We start from the raw sequence: 16,437 nt of genomic DNA, 5'->3' as shown, positions 1-16,437 counted from the left end.
AGCCACCAACGGTTCGTCTCCGTTCTCTTCACCACGGTAAGGCTCCACCAACACCTCCATCCCCTCGAGTGTACGGTGGGCCCCGACTGGCAAGGTGAGGACTGTCTCACGATTTGGAGGTAGAGTAATTGTTGTCTGTCTTGGGACTCGAACCCTCCCCACCGGGTAGCGGCTCCCACCATTCTTCCACAGTCCTCGGGCACGGATAAGGTGTTGGAAGACCTTTTGGGCGGGCCTGTTAGCAACTGTCGTCTTCCAGTAATCACAGCCCCCCTTGTTGAAGAGCAACTGGTCTAATTCTTTCAGGACGTTCATGCCCACGATAGCTGGCACCTCTCTGTCGTACCGGCCCTCCGTTAACACAATCCCTTTTTTGCCTAAGTTCTGGCCACAGGCACGTATGTTCATCCACACGACCCCTACAACCGGAATGGGAAGATTATTTGCAGCCCTCAGTTTGATATGTGCCCCTTTGTCAATGGATACAGTTTGTCCAAAATGTTGGTAGAAGAACTGTTCTGGCATGGTGGTCACTTGGGACCCAGTATCCATCAGGCATTTTACTTCTTTCCCTTCAAATTCGGCCGTGATCGTCGGCGTGCAGGCTGCTATATCTTCAGGGCGTTGGTTTTCTCTAAGCTCAGTTGGTCTCCCCACCATGTGCCCATCCATGGAGGGAGGCACTAGTTTAACGGCGGTCTTTCTTGCGACGTCTTCCTCTCCGGACAGTGTCGGAATAAATGGTTCCGATTTCCACAGTTCCAACACTGGTACTCTCCAGTGGGTCTCGATCGTCTCTGCTCGATCTGTCCCCTCTCTTCTTGATAGGTATGCGTGCGGGTATTTGGTCGCGGTGCTGTCGTTCTTACTTATGACGCCGGGGCTTGCATATTCTTCAGCAACTCTTGTAGAGCAGTAACCGTCTCTTGTAACTGATCCACTTTAGCCTCAAGTTGGCTCGGTTCTCGGTTTTTCTCACCCGGGACTATCTTATGCATACAAACTTCTCCCCAGGCGTTCTGCGGGTCGCAATTTTCAGTTTGTGTGCGGGAGACTGCTTCTTCCAATATTTCCTGGAAAGTTAGTTTTTTTTCTACCCTGAGCCGTTCACGGAGGGCACCTTTGATCTTGGGGTTATGTAATCCGCGGAGAAATTGATCTCGCAGGGTACGGTCAGCATAACCGGGGGTTTGTGCTAGCTCTGGCTCTGCTGTAAGCATTTGTCTCATCATTCTCTGGAGTGCATTTGCATACTGTGGCAGACCTTCTTCTTCACCCTGCAGCCTGTAGAACAGTTGCGCCTGTAAATCTCCTGCTTCTGGTTTCCCGCCATACACTCTCTCAAGAATCTTCACCACCTGCTCTAACGTCTTTCGTTCACTCTCAGGGCGCAATAAAATAGTCTCTTGAGCATGGCCTTCAAGGGCAATCAACAGTATCTCCCCTTGATTTTCCGCAGTCACTCCTGCTACTCTCAACATGCCCCTCACTCTCTGCGCCCAGTCATGGAGAGGTACATTGTTGCCAGTAAATTTTGGTATATGGGTCAGCATAGCCCCCAGGGACAGCTGCCTTGCTGGTATTCCCCCATCAGGTTGTATTAGTACACCTCCATCAGCGACACCCCCCTGTCCGTCCATGGTTCCGTACCAGCCTGCGTATCCTGCCGACTACGCCAAATGTAATAACCTGCAGGTAACGGGATACGCAAGGACTGCACGGAACCACGGGGGTTAATCAATGCAAATTTAATAATGTATTGCACAACATAGGTAGAGGAAAAGTGTGGGAAGGGGAGAAAAGCCGGGAATGTGCACAGCAGTAGAGATAATGCAATATATATACAACTACTTTGAATAACTTGTCAAGGATAGGAAGCCTCAGATTGTACTCCCAAAAGCAAAACACAGTATCCTTATTAAACAAAAAAACCGCAGAGTCCTTGTTACCTTACTCGTATAACACAGTGCAGAGTCTTTTCCTATCTGTCCCTAACTAAAAGTAGTGTGCACACTTAACTGCAGGTTTCAGCGTGGGGTACCTCGTCACCGTTGGGGCCCGTATTCCGCTGGCAGACACCTCTAAAGTTCAGTCTTTGTCCCGGGTCTGTAACTTGCACGAGCTGCCTGGCTCCTCGCTCCACATCCAGCCTCTTTGGATCTGTAATTTTGTAATTTGCACGTGCTGTCTGGCTCCTCGCTCCACATCCAGCCTCTTTGGATCTGTGTCTTGGGGGGAACACCACGCAACACTCTAAGGTACTTGGACCTCGGAAAAACAGGGCAGACTGAGGCCTTCTATCTTACAGCCCACTCCAGCACACTCCTCTCAGACAAAAAACCACATCTAGACTCCTCCTCCTCCTGTTCCAGACTCCATCAAGTCACTTGAGCAGGACTTTTTCCCGCTGTTCTCTGTTTTGACAGCAGGTGGCAGCATAACACAAGGAAGTCCACCAAACAGTCTTTTAACCTATATATATATATATATATATATATATATATATATACATACACACATATACACATACACATACATATATATACATATACATACATATATATACATACATATACATACATACATATATACACATATACATACATATATATAAATGTTAACAGGTCTTACACATATACTGTAGATATCTACAATAAGAGGGTTCTGAGAAACAGCAGAAGAGGAATGGGTTGTGATAATATAACTGAGGAATGTGATCTTGTTCTCTACATAGCCGGTGGGTACAGAAAGGTGTAGAGAACTGTGCAGATAGGTCCCTATAGTAAGAAAAGTACTATGCATAGCCAAGAGGTAAACTCTATTTGGCAATGACCAATAATTCTCCATACAGTTACTAAGATAGAGTTGCTGTGGCATCTAGAACCTTACAGTACACCCTTTCTAGAACACATTATTGTTCAGCTCAATGCGCTTGAGCAGATGAGTCACCATCTTCTCCATGAATCTGGCACTGTCTTTTCCAGCTTTTAGCACTTCTTCATGGTTAGCGGTGGCTTCACTGTTGTAGTCCATCACTGCCTTGTTTGTAATGAGGGACATGCCCAAAACCTTTAAACCACAATGTCTGGCCACAATTACTTCAGGTACAGTACTCATCCCGACTGCATCAGCTCCAAGGCTAACCAGGAATTTACATTCAGCAATGGTCTCAAAATTGGGTCCTCCAAGGCTACAATATACTCCTTCCCTCATCTTTTCTGAGAGTCCCAGCTCTTGCCCAACAGCCAAAGCCAGCTTCCTCAGGTTCTTGTCATAAGCATCAGACATCGGGGGAAACCGAGGTCCAAACCTCTCCTCATTAGGACCAAAAAGTGGATTCTCTCCTGCAAATCCTGGCATATTTATATGATCCATTATCACCATTATGTCCCCAACGTTATATCTTGGTTCAGTCCTCCTGCAGCATTAGTGACAATGAGCGTTTCAACCCCAATCAGGCGGAAAACCCTTATTGGAAATGTAACCTTCCACAGGGGGTAACCCTCATAGAAATGAAACCGTCCTTGCATGCACACACATGGCTTCCCATTCAAGTTTCCAAATATAAGACGACCAGCATGTCCAGGAACTGTACTGTGTGGGAAGTTAGGGATGTCAGCATAATTGAATACCACCTGATCCTTTAAGAGTTCGCCCAAAGTTCCAAGCCCAGATCCACATACAATGGCCACTGAAGGACGATGTTCTGTCTTGGATGTGAGCCAGTCTGCAGTCTGCTTGTATTCTTCATAAGTGTACCCAGGACGGGTCTCCTTCTTGAGGATCTTCTTCGGAGTTTCTGCCGCTGGGGGAGCCATGCTGCTGACTGATGCTGTATAGTAGCTTCTGCTGCTACGGCTCGCTCAGCAAAGCTCACAGAGGACTCTTCATCTCAGACCCCGTCCTCCTAAAATGGAGACGCAGGGTCCCCTGTCCTTCCTCGTCCCGCAGCTCTGATTCACGAGCTGACTCGCAGGACGAGGAGGATGTCTTTACTAGGGGCTCGGACGCTACTTCATGTACTCCACTGATCTGTCCGAAGGTGAAGCAGATGCTAATGATTTGATTGCGTCCATTATATTTGTACTGGACCTCAATCCGCCTGTATCAGGGGAGCATCCCCCTCTGGCAGAAAGGCATCAGTATACCTTAAGAGAACAAGGAGTGTGTTCCTTAACCACTCCAGTTTTTCAGCCCACTGTGACCAAGCCCAGAGCCTGTCCTGACAGACGCTCCCAAAGCGTGGTTCTGATGACTGTTTCCCCCTTCCACCAGTGGTGGTCAAGGAGTGGGCTCATTCACCAAGGGTGGACCCTCCGGTGTCTAGTCTTTCAGCCCGGATAGTTGTATCAGTGGCTGACGGCACCTCTCTAAGGATCCCACTGTCCGCCAGGTTGACCTTCTGGCCAAATCTATATATGAGGCGGCAGGGGCCTCGTTCTCCCCATCTTTTGCAGCAGTGCGGGCTCTCAAAGCCATCTCTGCTTCTCTGGAGGAGATGCATTCCCTCACCAGGGACTTTATGCCCGAAATGGTTGCCTTATCTTCCAGGCTTCAGTCTTTTCATCCTATGCCATGTCTGCCATGCTGGAGACTGCCACCGCACTGCGGTGGCCTCGGCTACTTCCCTCGCTATCCGCAGGCTCCTGTGGCTTCGAGAGTGGAAGGCAGATGCTTCTTAAGAAGTTCCTTGCTGGGCTCCCTTTTGCTGGGACCAGTCTATTCGGTGAACAACTGGATGAAATTATTAAAGGAAGTTTTTGGCAGGAAGAGTACTTCCATGCCGCAAACCCAGGAAACCTGTCCAGGGCAGGAACCAGTCGAGGTTTCGTTCCTTTCGTTCCTCTAACTGGCCGTCCTCTAAGCCCTCGGCCTCGTCCACTAACTCAGCCAAGGTCCGAACTGGCACATGAAGCCGCGTCCTCAGAAGTCCGCAGGAGCTGCTGCCACCAAGGCAGCCTCCTCTTGATTATCTGGCCGCGCCAGCAACGTCCTTGGTCGGTGGCAGGCTCTCCCACTTGGGCGACGTGTGGTTTCAACACGTCTTCGATCAGTGGGTGTGGGTTACCATCTCCCACGGCTGCAGAATAGAATTCTATACAGCCCGCCAAACAGAAGGTCGTGGCATTCTTGCAGGCCTGTGGAGTAATTGTACCAGTTCCCGACTGGGAACGGTCCTGAGATTTCTACTCAAATCTCTTCCTAGTCCTCGAAGAGGACGGTGCCTTCCGACCTGGATCTCAAGCTTCTCAACAAGCATGTTCAGGTGCGGCATTTTTGCATGGAATCTCTGCGATCAGTCAATGACCCAAGGAGATTTCTTAGCATCCATTGACATCAGAGATGTCTATCTGCATGTGCCAATCGCAGTTTCACACCAGCGTTGGCTACGGTTTGTAATCGGAAAGGAGCATTTCCAATTCGTGGCTCTCCCCTTCGGGTTAGCCACGGCCCTTTGTGTATTCACCAAGGTCATGGCAGCAGTGGTTGCGGTTCTGCACCTCCAGGGGTTGGCAGTGATTCCTTACCTGGACGACCTTCTAGTCAAGGCTTCATGCAGTGCAGACTGTCAGCGGAGTGTCTCGCTCACTCTCGCCACGCTTGCAAGTCCAGTCTGACCCCGACCCAGGAACTTACGTACCTAGGGATGCAATTCAAGACTCTGCTGGCACTTGTGAAGCTGCCCTTAGTCAAACAGCAGTCCCTTCATCTGGCGGTTCGCTCTCTGCTGAGGCTCCGCCGTCATTCCATCAGGCACCTCATGCAGGTGCTGGGTCAGATGGTGGCGTCAATGGAAGCGGTTCCCTTTGCCAGTTCCATCTGCGTCCCCTGCAGCTGGACATCCTCCGCTGTTGGGACAAGCGGACCTCTTCCTTGCACAGGCTAGTGGCTCTGTCGCCACAGACCAGGAGCTCTCTTCAGTGGTGGCTTCGGCCCCTCTCTCTGTCCCAGGGACGCTCCTTTCTGGCCCCGTCCTGGGTGATTCTCACCACGGACGCCAGTCTATCCGGCTGGGGAGCAGTGTTTCTCCACCACCGAGCACAGGGCACTTGGACTCCGTCCGAATCAGCCCTCTCGATCAATGTGCTGGAAATCAGAGCTGTGCTCCTAGCTCTCGTAGCTTTTCACCGCCTGTCGGCGGGCAAGCACATTCGAGTCCAGTCAGACAACGCGACAGCAGTTGCCTACATCAATCACCAGGGCGGGACTCGCAGCGCCTAGCCCTGTTGGAAATTCAACGCATCAGTGGACGGAAGACTCCAAGTCCACCATATCCGCAGTCCACATCCCAGGCGTAGAAAACTGGGAGGCAGATTATCTCAGCCGTCAACCCGTGGACAGCGGCGAGTGGGCCCTGCATCCGGCAGTGTTCCGGTCAATCTGCCGCAAGTGGGGCACGCCGGAAGTGGATCTAATGGCATCCCGGCACAACAACAAGGTCCCGGTTTACGTGGCTCGCTCCCACGATCCTCAGGCCTTGGCGGCGGACGTGCTGGTTCAGGATTGGTCCCAGTTCCGTCTGGCCTACGTGTTTCCCCCTCTAGCTCTCTTGCCCAGAGTCCTGCGCAGGATCAGAATGGAGGGCCGTCGGGTCGTACTCATCGCCCCAGACTGGCCCAGGCGAGCTTGGTTCCCAGACCTGCTCCGTCTGTCCGTAGAGGTGCCGTGGCATCTCTCGGTCCGCCCAGGCCTTCTCTCACAGGGTCCGTTTTCCGCCAGAATTCTGCGGCTCTCAGATTGACGGCGTGGCTCTTGAGCCTTGGATCCTTACGGCTTCAGGCATTCCTTCCGAGGTCATCTCCACTATGACTCAGGCTCGGAAGTCTTCCTCGGCCAGGATTTACCACAGGACTTGGAGAATTTTCCTGTCCTGGTGTCGCTCTTCCGGCCATGCTCCTTGGCCGTTTTCCTTGCCGACCATCCGGTCCTTTCTACAGTCCGGTCTGCAGCTAGGACTGTCCCTCAATTCCCTCAAGGGACAGGTCTCGGCTCTGTCAGTGTTGTTCCAGCGGCGTATCGCCCGACTGGCCCAGGTGCGCACCTTCATGCAGGGCGCATCTCACATCATTCCGCCTTACCGGCGGCCTCTGGATCCCTGGGACCTTAATCTGGTCCTCACGGCCTTACAGAAACCCCCCTTTGAGCCTCTTAGGGAGGTTTCTTTGTTTCAACTTTCACAGAAAGTGGACTTTCTGGTGGCCATAACTTCTCTCAGGAGAGTCTCTGATTTGACTGTGCTCTCTTCGGAGTCACCCTTTTTGTTTTTTTCACCAAGACAAGGTGGTTCTCTGTCCGACTCCGGGCTTTCTCCCTAAGGTGGTGTCTCCTTTCCACCTTAACCAGGACATTTCATTGCCCTCCCTTTGTCCGGCCCCTGTGCATCGCTTTGAGAAAGCGTTGCATACTTTGGATTTGGTGCGGGCGCTCCGGATCTATGTGTCACGCACCGCCGCTCTTAGGCGGTGCACCTCTCTTTTCGTGCTAACCACGGGTCAGCGCAAGGGTCTCTCGGCTTCTACACCGACCTTAGCTCGTTGGATTAGGTCGGCCATATCCGATGCCTACCAATGTTCTCAGGTGCCCCCACCGCCAGGGATTAAGGCGCATTCGACCAGAGCTGTCGGTGCCTCCTGGGCTTTCAGGCACCAGGCTACGGCTCAGCAGGTTTGTCAGGCTGCCAATTGGTCTAGTCTGCACACCTTTTCGAAGCACTACCAAGTGCATGCTCATGCTTCGGCAGATAAGAGCTTGGGCAGACGCATCCTTCAGGCGGCTGTCGCCCATTTGTGAAGTTAGGTTTTACCTACTTCTCAGTTCTGTTTATTTCCCACCCATGGACTGCTTTGAGACTTCCCATGGTCTGGGTCTCCCATAAGGAACGATGAAGAAAAAGAGAATTTTGTTACTTACCGTAAATTCTTTTTCTTATAGTTCCGACATGGGAGACCCAGCACCCTCCCTGTTGCCTGTTGGCAGTTTCTTGTTCCGTGTGTTTTCACCGGCTGTTGTTGTAGACAGAGGTTCCGGTTATTCCGGGTTTTACTCTATCTCTACTTGTGGGTGGATGTCCTCCTTCAGCTTTTGCACTAAACTGGTTAGATTTGTCATCCAGGAGGTGTATATGCTCGGAGGGAGGAGCTACACTTTTAGTGTAGTACTTTGTGTGTCCTCCGGAGGCAGAATCAATACACCCATGGTCTGGGTCTCCCATGTCGGAACTATAAGAAAAAGAATTTACGGTAAGTAACAAAATTCTCTTTTTTACCCTCAAAAAAGTGCTAGGGTTTATTTTCAGAGCTGGGCTTATTTCTGGGGAAGCACGGTTTAGGGGTAAGTTTCCCCCCCCAAAAAAAGGCAGACACCAACCAGAAGAATCATACTTACCAGACCCCAGATATCTGCATCACTCCCAGGTCATCCTTCAATCCACAGCGGGTGCTCCCACTAGGTCCTCATGTGTTCCACAGAGATGCTCCCCTGCTTCTGGCCGACACAGGGGACCTAAGATGCTGGGGAATGCATCCTCTCGCTCTCTCACACACACACAAATCCAATCATAGTAACATCACACACATACATCCCATGATACAGTACTGTTTCTTGTCGCTCTAGAAAGCGAGGACCTGTGCTGAAACGCCTCAATGCGTTCCACCGCAGGTCTTTGATGTGTTCGACCTCAGGTCTTCAATGCGTTCCACCGCAGGTCCTCAATGTGTTCCACCACAGGTCCTCTGCATTCCACCGCAGGTCCTCAATGCGTTCCACCACAGGTCCGCAATGTGTTCCACCACAGGTCCTCTGCATTCCACCACAGGTCCTCGATGAGTTACACTGCAGGTTCTCAATGCGTTCCACTGCAGGTCCTCAATGTGTTCCACTACAGGTCCTCTGCATTCCACCGCATTTCTTCAATGCGTTACACCGCAGGTCCTCAATGTGTTCCACCACAGGTCCTCTGCATTCCACCGTAGGTCTTCAGTGCGTTCCACCGCAGGTCCTCAATGTGTTCCACCACAGGTCCTCTGCATTCCACCGGAGGTCCTCGATGAGTTACACTGCAGGTCCTCAATGCGTTCCACTGCAGGTCCTCAATGCGTTCCATTGCAGGTCCTCAATGTGTTCCACTACAGGTCTTCTGCATTCTACCGCATGTCTTCAATGCATTCCACCGCAGGTCCTCAATGTGTTCCACCACAGGTCCTCTGCATTCCACCGTAGGACTTCAATGCGTTCCACCATAGGTCCTCTGCATTCCACTACAGGTCCTCAATGCGTTCCACTGCAGGTCCTCAATGCGTTCCATTGCAGTCCTCAATGTGTTCCACTACAGGTCCTCTGAATTCCACCGCATGTCTTCAATGCGTTCCACCGCAGGTCCTCAATGTGTTCCACAACAGGTCCTCTGAATTCCACCGTAGGTCTTCAATGCGTTCCACTGCAGGTCCTCAATGTGTTCCATCACAGGTCCTCTGCATTCCACTGCAGGTCCTCGGTGAGTTACACTGCAGGTCCTCAATGCGTTCCACTGCAGGTCCTCAATGCGTTCCATTGCAGGTCCTCAATGCGTTCCACCGCAGGTCTTCAATGTGTTCCATTGAAGGTTCTTCTGTTCCACAGTGTCCCAGATCCTCCGAGCAGTAGGGCATCAACAGATGTGGTGGGGAATTGTTGGCACCTGCAAACTGTAGCTATTCGTGATCTGGTGAGTATGTTTGTGGGGCTATCTTCTCTCTTTTGGGGTGCCCACTGTCTATAATGTAGTGCCCTGCAGTATTCTTTAACTTTTTTAGCTGCATGGACACTTCATTATTTTATTTTTTTTAATTAAATGTTTTTATTAAAGTTTTACAAGTTACAACCAAATAAACATTGGAGGCTACCCAGCCTCTACCCCCCCCTTCCATCCCCCACCTCCCCAACAAACATTAAACAAACAGACTTGTAGAAAGGAGAGATAATGTCAGATCTGCAGCTCCACACATTCCTAGACAAAAGTTTTTAAGTACCATTATTACGTTTATCAAATAATCCAATTAGACTTTTGTTTTTCTTTGAGTTTTTGCTTTGTTTGGCGGACACTTCCTTATTGAACTGCAACTAGGGCTTATTTTCAGGGTAATGCTTATATTTACAGTTTACTCCAAAAAGGCCAAAAATTCCTACTATGGCTTGTTTTTTGGACTAGGGCTTATTTTCAGGGAAACACTGTACCATTTATGTAGATAATGGCGCATAAAAGACATCTGAAAACTTAAATTAAACCACTTATACATTCATATATGAAACTAATTCCCTAGAAAATCATAGACGTAGAAAAGATTTCACAACTTTTTCATTACATATGTAAATATAGTGTGTATATATATATATATATATATATATATATATATATATATATACAGTACAGCCCAAAAGTTTGGACACACCTCATTTGAAGAGTTTTCTTTATTTTCATAACTCTGAAAATTGTAGATTCACATTGAAGGCATCAAAACTATGAATTATCACATGTGGAATGAAATACTGAACAAAGTGTGAAACAACTGAAAATATGTCTTATATTCTAGGTTCTTCACAGTAGCCACCTTTTGCTTTGATGACTGCTTTGCACACTCTTGGCATTCTCTTGATGAGCTTCAAGAGGTGGTCACCGGAAATGGTCTTCACTTCACAGGTGTGCCCTGTCAGGTTTAATAAGTGGGATTTCTTGCCTTATATATGGGGTTGGGACCATCAGTTGTGTTGTGCAGAAGTCTGGTGGATGCACAGCTGATAGTCCTACTGAATAGACTTAGAGTTTGTATTATGGCAAGAAAAAAGCAGCTAAGTAAAGAAAAACCAGTGGCCATCATTACTTTAAGAAATGAAGGTCAGTCAGTCTGAAAAATTGGGAAAGCTTTGAAAGTGTCCCCAAGTGCAATGGCAAAAACCATCAAACGCTACAAAGAAACTGGCTCACATAAGGACCGCCCTAGGAAAGGAAGACCAAGAGTCACCTCTGCTGCGGAGGATAAGTTTATCTGAGTCACCAGTCTCAGAAATCGCAGGTTAACAGCAGCTCAGATTAGAGACCAGGTCAATGCCACAGAGTTCTAGCAGCAGACACATCTCTAGAACAACTGTTAAGAGGAGACTTTGTGCAGCAGCCTTCATGGTAAAATAGCTGCTAGGAAACCACTGCTAAGGACAGGTAACAAGCAGAAGAGACTTGTTTGGGCTAAAGGACACAAGGCATGGACATTAGACCAGTGGAAATCTGTGCTTAGGTTTGATGAGTCCAAATTTGAGATCTTTAGATCCAACCACCGTGTCTTTGTAGAAAAGGTGAACGGATGGGCTCTACATGGCTGGTTCACACCGTGAAGCATGGAGGAGGAGGTGTGATGGTGTGGGAGTGCTTTTCTGGTGACACTGTTGGGGATTTATTCAAAATTGAAGGCATACTGACCCAGCATGGCTACCACAGCATCTTGCAGTGGCGTGCTATTCCATCCGGTTTGCGTTTAGTTGGACCATCATTTATTTTTCAACAGGACAATGACCCCAAACACACCTCCAGGCTGTGTAAGGGCTATTTGACTAAGAAGGAGAGTGATGGGGTGCTACGCCAGATGACCTGGTCTCCACAGTCACCAGACCTGAACCCAATCGAGATGGTTTGGGGTGAGCTGGACCGCAGAGTGAAGGCAAAAGGGCCAACAAGTGCTAAGCATCTCTGGGAACTCCTTCAAGACTGTTGGAAAACCATTTCCGGTGACTACCTCTTGAAGCTCATCAAGAGAATGCCAAGAGTGTGCAAAGCAGTAATCAAAGCAAAAGGTGGCTACTTTGAAGAACCTAGAATATAAGACAGATTTTCAGTTGTTTCACACTTTTAAGTATTTCATTCCACATGTGATAATTCATAGTTTTGATGCCTTCAATGTGAATCTACAATTTTCAGAGTCATGAAAATAAAGAAAACTCTTCGAATGAGAAGGTGTATCCAAACTTTTGGTCTGTACTGTATATATAATATATATACTGTATATAAATAAATATATATAATATATATATATATATATATGTATACAGTGGAACCTCGCTTAACGAGTAACCCACTTAACGAGTATTTCGCTTAACAAGCAAAGCTTTCTGTAAATTTGTAACTCGGTTTACGAGAAAGCTTTGCTGTACGAGCAAAATCCTCACCGCACACACTTCCGGTTCCGTACATCCACCGCGCTCTGACCCGCTCTTACAGTCCACACAAACACACACAAGCACGCACAAAACACATACAAACACACACAAAGAAACACGCACGCACACACATACAGTATTATGCTCACCTTACCTTCCGTTCCATCGCCGGCCTCATGGTTCTTGTAGAACTACAAGAGCCAGGAGGCCGGCGATGGAACGGAAGGTAAGGTGAGCATAATATGTGTACCTTCCGTTTCATCGCCGGCCTCCTGGGTCCTGTAGTTCGTCGCTCCAGGATGTGTATCCGCAACCAACGCGACGAGGCAGGAACTTCGGCTGTCACCGCTACTCAAAGGCAGCACGCTGGCCAATCAGAGGCTAGCGGATCCCGCCTTTGACGTCAGCGCTCTGGCAGCAGAGGTTCCGCCCTCGTCGTGATGGTAACCCGATACACAGCCAGTACCAGCGTACAGCAAGTCCCAGGAGACCGGCGATGGAACGAAAGGTAAGGTGGGTGAGCATAATGTGTTTGTGTGTGTTTGTGCATGTTTGTACGTGTTTGTACGTGTTTGTGCGTGTTTGTACGTGTGTGTGTGCGTTTGTGCGTGTGTGGAATGGCACAATAGGGGAACAGAATGGGACATTTAACAAGTTGTGGAACGAATTGTCTGCATTGCAATGATTTCCTATGGGAAATCTTGCTTTGCTGAACGAGTAACTTGGTTAACAAGCACAGTCCCAGAACGGATTGTTCTCGTTAACCAAGGTTCTACTGTATATAGGTATATACCAGGGGTCTCAAACACGCGGCCCGCGGGCCGCATGCGGCCCTTCAGGTGGCTTCTTGCGGCCCGCAGGCCCGTGGACCTGGTAAAGATGGCGACCGGTGCAGGGGCCGCAGCTGCCAGTTATTTTATTTCAGCCTACAGTTTTGTCTTTGCCGCGCACAGTGAAGTTCTCGCTGCAGAACGCAATAACAGCCGCCTGCCAATCAGAGGCAAGCACCTGCTGCATATGACCTCAGATGATTGCCTGTGATTGGCCAGTGGCTGTTGTGCAGTGAGAACTGCTCTGCACGCGCCGGCCGAAAGTTCAGCGATGACAGCAGCTGTGATCATTACCGGGTCCACGTGCCTGCGTGCCGCTGACAGCAGGTGAGAAGAATGTTTTCGTGTGTGTGGGGTTCTGTGTTGCTGGCTGAGGCTGCACTGTGTGTGTGTGTGTGTGTGTGTGTGTGTGTGTGTGGTAGCTGAGGCTTCACCGAGTCCATGTGCCTGCATGCCGCTGACAGCAGGTGAGAAGAATGTTTTCGTGTGTGTGTTTCTGTTGCTGGCTGAGGCTGCACAGAGTGTGTGTGTGTGTGTGTTAGCTGAGGCTGCACAGGGCGGGGGTGTGTGTGTGTGTGTGAGCTGAGGCTGCACAGGGTGTGTGTGTGTGTGTGTGTGAGCTGAGGCTGCACAGGGTGTGTGTGTGTGTGTGTGTGAGCTGAGGCTGCACAGGGCGGGGGTGTGTGTGTGTGTGTGTGAGCTGAGGCTGCACAGGGTGGGGGTGTGTGTGTGTGTGAGCTGAGGCTGCACAGGGTGTGTGTGTGTGTGTGTGTGTGTGAGCTGAGGCTGCACAGGGTGGGGGGGGTGTGTGTGAGCTGAGGCTGCACAGGGTGGGGGGGGGGGTGAGCTGAGGATGCACAGGGTGGGAGGGGGTGTGTGTGTGTTAGCTGAGGCTGCACAGGGTGGGTGTGTGTGTGTGAGCTGAGGCTGCACAGGGTGGGGGTGTGTGTGTGTGTGTGTGTGTGTGAGCTGAGGCTGCACAGGTTGGGGGTGTGTGTTTGTGAGCTGAGGCTGCACAGGGTGGGGTGTGTGTGTGTGTGTGTGAGCTGAGGCTACACAGGGTGTGTGTGTGTGTGTGTGTGTGTGTGTGTGTGTGAGCTGACGCTGCACAGGGTGGGGGTGTGTGTGTGTTAGCTGAGGCTGCACAGGGTGGGTGTGTGTGTGTGTGTGTGTGAGCTGAGGCTGCACAGGGTGGGGGTGTGTGTGTGTGTGTGAGCTGAGGCTGCACAGGGTGGGGTGTGTGTGTGTGAGCTGAGGCTGCACAGGGTGGTGGGGTGTGTGTTAGCTGAGGCTGCACAGGGTGGGGGGTGTGTGTGTGTGAGCTGAGGCTGCACAGGGTGGGGGGGTGTGTGTGTGTTAGCTGAGGCTGCACAGGGTGGGTGTGTGTGTGTGTGTTAGCTGAGGCTGCACAGGGTGGGTGTGTGTGTGTGTGAGCTGAGGCTGCACAGGGTGGGGGTGTGTGTGTGTGAGCTGAGGCTGCACAGGGTGGGGGTGTGTGTGTGTGTGAGCTGAGGCTGCACAGGGTGGGGGGTGTGTGTGTGTGAGCTGAGGCTGCACAGGGTGAGGGGGGGGTGTGTGTGTGAGCTGAGTCTGCACAGGGTGGGTGTGTGTGTGTGTGTTAGCTGAGGCTGCACAGGGTGGGGTGTGTGTGAGCTGAGGCTGCACAGGGTGGGGGGGTGTGTGTGTGTGTGAGCTGAGGCTGCACAGGGTGGGTGTGTGTGTGTGAGCTGAGGCTGCACAGGGTGGGGGTGTGTGTGTGTGTGTTAGCTGAGGCTGCACAGGGTGGGGGGGGTGTTAGCTGAGGCTGCACAGGGTGGGGTGTGTGTGTTAGCTGAGGCTGCACAGGGTGGGGTGCGTGTGCGTGTGTGTGTGTGTGTGTGTGTGTGAGCTGAGGCTGCACAGGGTGGGGTGTGTGTGTTAGCTGAGGCTGCACAGGGTGGGGTGTGTGTGTGTGTGTGTGTGTGTGTGTGTGTGTGTTAGCTGAGGCTGGGGCACATTGCTACAAGGGGACAAGGATGCACACATTTTCACAGAAAGGGAAACAAGATGGGGCACATTACTACAAGATGTTGGCCAAAATTACTATGCGGTGGTTATTGTAAAACTGTGTGTGAGCTGAGGCTGCACAGGGTGGGGGGGGGGGGGTGAGCTGAGGATGCACAGGGTGGGAGGGGGTGTGTGTGTGTTAGCTGAGGCTGCACAGGGTGTGTGTGTGTGTGTGTGTGTGTGTGAGCTGAGGCTGCACAGGATGGGGGTGTGTGTGTGTGTGAGCTGAGGCTGCACAGGTTGGGGGGTGTGTTTGTGAGCTGAGGCTGCACAGGGTGGGGGGGGGGGGTGTGAGCTGAGGCTGCACAGGGTGGGGGGGGTGTGAGCTGAGGATGCACAGGGTGGGAGGGGGTGTGTGTGTGTTAGCTGAGGCTGCACAGGGTGGGGTGTGTGTGTGTGTGTGTGTGTGTGTGTGTTAGCTGAGGCTGGGGCACATTGCTACAAGGGGACAAGGATGCACACATTTTTACAGAAAGGGAAACAAGATGGGGCACATTACTACAAGATGTTGGCCAAAATTACTATGCGGTGGTTATTGTAAAACTGTGTGTGAGCTGAGGCTGCACAGGGTGGGGGGGGGTGAGCTGAGGATGCACAGGGTGGGAGGGGGTGTGTGTGTGTTAGCTGAGGCTGCACAGGGTGTGTGTGTGTGTGTGTGTGTGTGTGTGAGCTGAGGCTGCACAGGGTGGGGGTGTGTGTGTGTGTGTGAGCTGAGGCTGCACAGGTTGGGGGGGTGTGTTTGTGAGCTGAGGCTGCACAGGGTGGGGTGTGTGTGTGTGTGTGTGTGAGCTGAGGCTGCACAGGGTGGGGGGGGGTGTGAGCTGAGGCTGCACAGGGTGGGGGGGGTGTGAGCTGAGGATGCACAGGGTGGGAGGGGGTGTGTGTGTGTTAGCTGAGGCTGCACAGGGTGGGTGTGTGTGTGTGAGCTGAGGCTGCACAGGGTGGGGGTGTGTGTGTTTGTGAGCTGAGGCTGCACAGGGTGGGGGGTGTGTGTGTGTGTGTGAGCTGAGGCTACACAGGGTGTGTGTGTGTGTGTGTGTGTGTGAGCTGAGGCTGCACAGGGTGGGTGTGTGTGTGTGTGTGTTAGCTGAGGCTGCACAGGGTGGGTGTGTGCGTGTGTGTGTGAGCTGAGGCTGCACAGGGTGGGGGTGTGTGTGTGTGTGAGCTGAGGCTGCACAGGGTGGGGTGTGTGTGTGTGTGTGTGTGTGTGTGTGTGTGTTAGCTGAGGCTGGGGCACATTGCTACAAGGGGACAAGGATGCACACATTTTCACAGAAAGGGAAACAAGATGGGGCACATTACTACAAGATGTTGGCCAAAATTACTATGCGGTGGTTATTGTAAAACTGTGTGTGAGCTGAGGCTGCACAGGGTGGGG

General features: G+C 51.2%; 1 pseudogene; it reads right to left on the bottom strand.

Annotated features, from left to right (window-relative positions):
- Positions 1-2,637: 2,637 nt before the first annotated feature.
- Positions 2,638-3,836, bottom strand: LOC142249058 (purine nucleoside phosphorylase pseudogene; annotated as a pseudogene).
- Positions 3,837-16,437: the final 12,601 nt, after the last annotated feature.

The sequence above is a fragment of the Anomaloglossus baeobatrachus genome, chromosome 8, assembly GCF_048569485.1.
Source record: "Anomaloglossus baeobatrachus isolate aAnoBae1 chromosome 8, aAnoBae1.hap1, whole genome shotgun sequence".
Classification (NCBI taxonomy): Eukaryota; Metazoa; Chordata; class Amphibia; order Anura; family Aromobatidae; genus Anomaloglossus; species Anomaloglossus baeobatrachus.
The sequence above is the reverse complement of the archived record's forward strand: the minus strand, read 5'-3'. Positions and strand labels throughout refer to the sequence as shown.